The sequence below is a fragment of the Anguilla rostrata genome, chromosome 1, assembly GCF_018555375.3.
Source record: "Anguilla rostrata isolate EN2019 chromosome 1, ASM1855537v3, whole genome shotgun sequence".
NCBI lineage: Eukaryota > Metazoa > Chordata > Actinopteri > Anguilliformes > Anguillidae > Anguilla > Anguilla rostrata.
The window spans coordinates 64,442,051-64,449,898 of NC_057933.1; positions in this window are offsets into that span (position 1 = coordinate 64,442,051).

A 7,848-nucleotide genomic window follows, 5' to 3' on the forward strand; every position below is an offset into this window, starting at 1 on the left:
TCATTTTTACACACACACACATGCATACACACACGCACACACGCACACACACACATATATGTGTATGTGTGTAATAAAAAAATATGTTCATTTAAATTTTCTTCAATAAAAAATGACCTGAAAATGTTAAGATTTGTATGGTTTATGGGATTACGTTAAAATTATTGATAATAATCTTTGCTCTCTGTGTGCCATGGTCCTTTGGAGCAATTGTCCTGGGAATCCTGTTATACGTGAGCTTACGTTTGATGTGGAAGTGCAGTTCAAGCTGTTGGGTGTGAATATATACAAATTCTACTAAGAAACCTTGTTTACTGGCAGGTTTGACTTCATCCAAGATGGGCTGGGAGGCTTGATCTCACCTGGTTTCAAGTAGAGGGACATTGTAGTGAAATTAAATTGAACATATTATCTAATGGATCTTTAAATATGAAATGTGATAGATGTTTTTGCAACATGAAAATATTAACAAATAACACAATCAACATACATTTAAGAGATAAACAGCAATAATTGCTGCATTACTAGAGTTTAAATTGGCAGTTTTATGCACACAACCCAGCTGACCTTGAATATTTTCCCACAGAAATACCTGGAGGCTAAAAAATTGCATTTGTCCTCAGAGGAACATATACTTGAAAATTGTTTTCATCTCAACGAACATCCTTCACCAAAGTGAAACCAGAAATGGCAACAACACTAATGTGAGAGCAGGGACGTTCCTTTGGAGTCATTCCATGCTTAATGTAGGGCGACGAGTGTGATTTGAGAAAAATATGGTTTTTGTGACTTTGGGATATGTGTGTGCAATTGCCTGTGTCTAGATGTCCAAATTGCAATTTTCTGTCACCCTATCTGACTGTGCGCTACTTGGAGGGGCATGCAGGTAAAGCTCTTGGTGCAGTCATGAGCCCTATGGTCTGGAATTAAAACTGTGCCAGTGCTGACTGTGGCTTAAGGTCCTGTGGGGTGAATACTACAGGGTATTCCCCACCTCATTGTACAACAGCAGGTCCTAACTGCACAGCTCAGCTTCTGGATTGCATAATTCAAAGTAGAAGTTAACTTCACAACCTTTGGAGGACATGTGCGCATGTGAGCATATTCCTGCCATGGAGTTATTCTACAATTGTGATTTGGAATTCTTAATGCGAATACCCAATCACACACACGCACGCACGCACGCACACACGCACACACACACACACACAGCTACGTGCCCTATGCAGTGGCTGATTTCCATCTGGTGGCCAATCCGTTGTACAAATACCCTTCTATCTGATGACCCAAAACTACCAATGACTCACTGGTTGAGCTCCATCTATAGACCTCCATAAATATGTACGTATATGAAACACATAGAACAATTTATATGGAGAGTGCTGACCTTTTCAACTTAGGTAGGCATTATGTATTCTTATAAATAATGCATAATTGATAGAAGAGCACCTTCTCCTACTGGCAGCAAGATCATCAACTCTAGTTCCTAGACCATGAGGTGGTTCTCTGTGCCTGCATTGCCTATCAGTATTTACCAGGTAAATGTGTGCTAAAATAGCACATAATTTAGTAATCACCACCGAAAAAAATAGGTAAATACTAAGAAACTAAAACAAAAATACTTCACCTCCTCTGTTACCTGTCAATTCAAGTGACTATACTCCATGCAATATGTGTGCTCCATGTAGTATATGCTGCTATTGCCAGTGTTACAGCATAATTGCACATTGAATGATGTTTCTGTATAACTGTACGATGGTAAGCCCAGTTTATGTTGCTTTTTTCATTTGGTCAGGTAGTGTAAGGTTACTGCATGGGACAATATGCTCTAATGGGGTCTAACCTAGCTAGCGACAAGGAATGATTTACATATCTCTTACGGATTTGAATGCTAATGAGCGCAGGGTACACGCCCACCCTGTCCTTGTGACCTGTTGAACAGGTCACAATAATTTAATGCTTTTTATTACAATGTAAGGGTTATAATTGGGTTAAAATCTTAAAAGAAAAATTAGGAAGACACTCAATTTTCACTGGTGAATACAACCACAATTTGAATCCAGTTTCCTGGAACTTCAAAGGTATTTATACACTTGGGGTAATCATGTAGAAATGCTATGCACCTTGTATATATAGACACTCCCCTCCATTTTATGGCAGCATAGTGTTTGGGATATATTAATGTTAGGTAAATGAAAAAAGTCATGTTTAGTACTTTGTTGCATGTCCTTTGCATGCAATGTCTACTTGAAGTTTGTGACCCATAGACATCACCAGGTGTTCTTTTCTGGTGAGGCTCTGCCAGGTGTTACAATCAAGTTTAGATCAGACTATGACAGCAAAAAGGATTAGGGAAATGAGTGGGGAATGGGTAATGTTATTGACACTGGAGACCGGCGAGTAACTCTGGTCTCTATCTGCCTATCGAATACTTACTAAAGCTTCGCTAGTCTTTGAAGACTTGTCGTTTATGGGGAGGCTGTAAACACTTCACTTTGGGACACTTAATCTGCCAGCTGAGACCTAGCGTCTGAACAGTGTACCCCCAACGGAGATTTAAAATTCCACCCAGAGTCACTTTCAAAAATAATAAAAGGAAAATAACAAAGCAAAATAATAAAATAGTGTCCCAATGGAAGGATTTGTAATCCAGCTGGGAACACTCTAACTAACTGGAGTCACTTTACGGTGAGCAGAGGGGCAAAACAAGAGTCAAGGTCGAATTGAAAGACAAAGAGTGAAACACAAAATTCACTGGGCAGGCCAACTAGATGGGCTAAGGCAAGAATCAAATTTGAATAGAACAGGTCAATGGTCAAACATGAAATCCATTCAGCAAACAAACCAGAAGGGCTAGACGAGAATCGGAATTGAATAGAATGAGTCAATGGTCAAACATAAAATCTCATCAACAAACAAACCAGAAGGGCTGGACAAGATTCAAAAGTCGAACAAAATAAGGCAAAACACGCAAAGTTGGCAAAGTAATCAAAATCCCCAAATACAGAGCACAAATCCGAAGAGCTAGTTTCCCCTGTGAATGGCAAACGGCAGCTTTTTCAAGCCGAGTAACCAGAGACGGAAACTGCCAATCTGATAATGAACCGGAAGAATACAAGGCACACGCATTACTGAGACAGATGTAAACACAAAACGTATCACATAACACAGGCCTGTACTGCAGACATCTTCAGCTTCTGCTTGTTTCGGGGGCTAGTTGTTTTCTCTTCAGCATATAACACACGTTTAATTGGATACAGGTTGGGTGAATGACTTGGCCAGTGAAGTATTTTCCAGTTTTTGGCTTTGAAAGACTCCTTAGTTGCTTTAGACGTACATTTGTCTTGTTATAGGATGAAGCGCTATCCAATGAGTTTGGAGGCATTTGCTTGCACTTGAGCAGATAAGATGCTTCGGTACACTTCAGCATTCATTCGGCTGCTGCTATCAGCAATTACATCATCAATGAAGATAATTGAGCCAGTACCTGTGGCAGTCATACAGTACATGCCCAAACCATAACACCCCCACCACCATTTTTCACAGATGAGAGGGTGCTTTGGATCTGGGGAAGTTCCTTTTGGCCTCCACACTTTGCTTTTGTCATCACTATGATACATGTAAATCTTGGTATCTGTCCACAAGACCTTTTTCCAGAACTCTGTAGGCTGTTTTAGGTACTTCTTAGCAGACTGTAACCTGTTTTTCCAGCTAACTTGTGGGGGGTGTCTTCATTACGGTGAGAATTCTTTGGTCATCAACTGTAGAGGGTTTCCTTTGTCTGCCAGCAGGCTCTTTGTGATTACTGAGCTCACAAGCACTCTTTATTCTTGATAATGTTCCAAACAGTTGGTTTTGGTAAGCTTAAGGCTTGGCTTATGTCTGTATCTGTTTTTTTTGTTCTTCTTATTTCTCAGCCTCATAATGGCTTCCTTAACTTTCGTTGGCATAATTCTGGTCCTCATGTTTCAGGAAGATTAAATCAACATTCCCATTCAATTCAAATTTGTTTCTGAGAAAATACTGTGACAATGCTTTCCTAGCAGTAAAAACAAGTCCACATTTTAAAGTGTTATCCCTGTAAGTGCCAGCACCACTTCAGTGGCTTTACTTACTTCTGATAGTGCTCAGAGTAATAAACTAACAATATTATGCAGCAAAATGGATGAATGACAGCAATAAGAATAGAAAAAAAAACCCTTGTTTGTAGAGATTTACATTAAGAATGACAATGTGGCCAACATTAAAAATGTTTCCTGGTTCATGCCCTCCACTGCTGACTTCAAAAATTTCAGTCTATGTCAGAGCACAGCAGTGCAGTATTTTGTGATGCACTCACATCATATTTATGTACAACAAATCACCTCTGTTTGAACTACATGTTATTGTGTACATCCATTTGCAATCAATCCAGGAAAGCCAACAGTTATCAACTTGTTTGTTTTACTGTATCAATAAATGCCAATAAAAGGGATCTTTTTAAACATCGTCTCAAAATTCTATATCCTAACTTTCCTCCACCAACATCAGAGGACTGAATGTTTTACTACTGATAGCAGCAGTAATGTGAGGTATCTTAAAACTGCTGTTGTACGGTGAAATATTTTTCCATGAGTGCTGATGTATCTGTGTTTCAAAACATAGTATTTAGACCTGTAATATCACCGTTGCCTTCAATGATAAGGGCCAAAAAATGTGTGCCCTATCAAAATAATCTGAATCTGTACAGCTCTCTACTGCCTCTGTGTGGCAAGATACAGCAAAGGAACTGAACCTTCAGCGAACTGCAGTCTTAAAACAGAGTATATTTCCTATGTTTAAGAACTTTGACAAAAGTGACATCAAAACATTTGTTAAATGTCAGAATTATTTAAATCCTCTGACTGTGTGAAGATAATAAATATTTCACTGCCTTATAGTGTCATCATTTAGTATATTTGGAATATGTTGAAGAATTCAAAATACAAATTTGTAACATGAATAAATCGCACATATCGTCTATCACAAGCATTATCCCCTGCACATAGACATACACACAAGCACACACATCTTTAATTTATCATTCAATCACTCACTGCATACCTTTAACATAAATCAGCAATAATCTGTGCATCACATCTCATATCTCATAACTTCCTTGTCGTCACTGTCCTTGGATGACCTCAGAACAATAATGGGTTTGCTTAGAGAATTCCTCATAAGCAGCCAATAATTAAAAAAATAATCATAGTGAATAAATATATTTACTCCAAAACTTTCATTTGCTTACTACTGCATTAACTGTTACATCCCTCTTTAAACTGAAGGTCTCCCAGTAAATATTTCACTGCCTGAAATATTTCATGCCCCATCATTGGCTATAATTCTTTGTTCTTCATTTTGCAGTTCTAACTTCTAGTTCCAGTTCTAAATACTACCCACTAACAAAATGAGACCTTTGCATTATAGTGTGCTATCTGCAGACAGTGTCATTTTAAGATATCACACCTTTATCATTTTAATGTCCCATATCATAGCATTTGTGTGTTGCACACGAGTTTCATTTGTTATTTATGTGTTTGTTATTTAAGTGTTTAATTGTACAGCAAATAGGAAACAACAGAGATCATTTTATGTACATAACCTTTTTCTGACAAATATGTCAGATAGGAGGCTATAATTCCAAGCTCTATATTATACTGCAGTTTCTAATTTACTTTCCGTTATCAATGAAAGCTTTACCATTGCTAAGTTTAGATATTGCTCTGTTTGGCTGGACATTGTAGTTTCTGCTGAAAGATGTATTAAACCCAGCTACAACACTTTAAACCTAATCACAGAGGAGAACTGTGTAGGAACAGTCACAGGGCTACACAATGGCCGTGCTAATAGTTTACTGTGACATTGGCCTGTTTAAATGACAATTTTCAAAAAGAAAAGCCCATAATTGGCCAGCTGCTGAAGACGTGTGAATAGTCTATTGTAGAGTTGCTTCGTACTATTAATAACGGCTTATCCAGTGTAGGCTTGAAAAGACTGGTCTGCTTAGTTACAGGATATCAATTTCTTCTCAGCCTACTAGTCTTACTGGTGCTGGTCTACTTACAAGCAAGCTGAGGATGTCGGCAAGAATTTTTAGAAAGAGAAATGCAGACAAAACAATTAAAGATAGCAGCAAACGCAATCTTTGGGGGAGGGGGGGTGTTCAGATTACTGATCAGATTACAGGTCATCTTGATCTTGGCAGTCGTCTTTCGTATCATGTGCTACAACTGTGCATAAAATCACTTGTTCTTGTTCCAGGTGAGTCAGCTTTGGTTCCAGCTCTACAGTGGAACAGGAAAGTGGTTCACTCCACATTTTTCTGTGCAAGCTGCTGTAATTATTCTGGTTTAATTTTAGCAAAGGGCCCTGAACAAAGCAACTACCGCTCAGTTTCCTGTTTCCTGACACCTGCAACCACAGAGAAACTTGCTCGGGTTCATTCTTTCTTGATCTTTTTTTTTTTTTTGTAATTTTGTAACAATGGATCAAATTGTATTGCTCTTTTTAGAGCATGGAATCATATTTCTGGAATGATGCTATTTTATAGCGATTCAATTAATACCTAGAAAGGAGGTGAGGGGGAAATATAAGCAAAAGAAAATGTACACTGCTGCTTTCCATGATGACTCAAACCTTTAAAATACATATTTAACCGCAACATTTGAATCCCACGTGAGCACTAAGAAGCCATTAAATACTCTGATGTAGAACCCTGTGATTGTGCGGCCAGCTTTAAGCCTGCATGAGCTGCAGCTTATCCCCTTCATGTAGTGTCAATAATCACTCATCTGGAGGGCTTGTCCTTAGCGTTAGGCCTCACATTTCAGCCAAATCAATGCCATAGAATAAGAGCCTTCAGAGGAAATGATAAAGTGGACATTGATCTCCAAACGGGGTGTCTGAAGCAAGCGCATTAATAACACGCAGAGCTCACCAGCTACACGTCCCTGATAAAATCTAATCATCAAAAGAGCACGCACGGAGAAAATCAATTGGCCCTTGGTACGACCAGGGCCAGAAGAAATTCATGGTGGCTCACATTCATCATTATGTCTATATCCCCTTTCCTCCAATTGATAGAGGAGTAAAAAAAGAAAACAAATATATGACAATCATGCACCCTGTGAGATTGAGATGTTTAACACCAACTATATGTACATCAGTAGACAGTAATGGCAAATTATTTCGGGTTTGCATAATTTCATCTTTTATTTAAAAATTAAAACCTTATTATAAAATAGCAAAGTAAATATATAAAAACTTTTAGGCACATAGGTTTATTCAAATATATTTTTCGAAAGGTCCAGTGTGTGAGAGATCTTGATCACCCTTTTATCCAGTATACATAGTCAAAGCTGTTTGAACGTGATCGAAGGTCTAGAGTTTCAGAAATACTTATCGACACATATGAGCACATGAAACATTGCTTGGAATAATGATTCATTCAGACTAAGCAAGTAGATTAATTCAGTTCTCTTTACACACAATATCTATTCAAATATTTTCTCTTTAAATAAGGTTGCAGGTGAACAAAACAAATTCACTTTCTGTTGTCAGGAAAATGCTCAATTTACATGCAGTTCACACAGATTCCACCACAAGATGGCGCTGTTAGAGTATTATATCGCTGCCTATGTGCTCGACAGTGTTTCTGTGTGTGTAGTATTTTCACAAGTCATAAAATCATAGTAACCTGACATTTATGGTGAAAATAAACCCTTCCATCATGTGAAAACTACTGATCAATCATTAATAAAAATGTTTTAAACCTGGTACCCTACACTTCTCCATTGGTGGTAGTCCAGGCTGTAAATCCCCCCACGC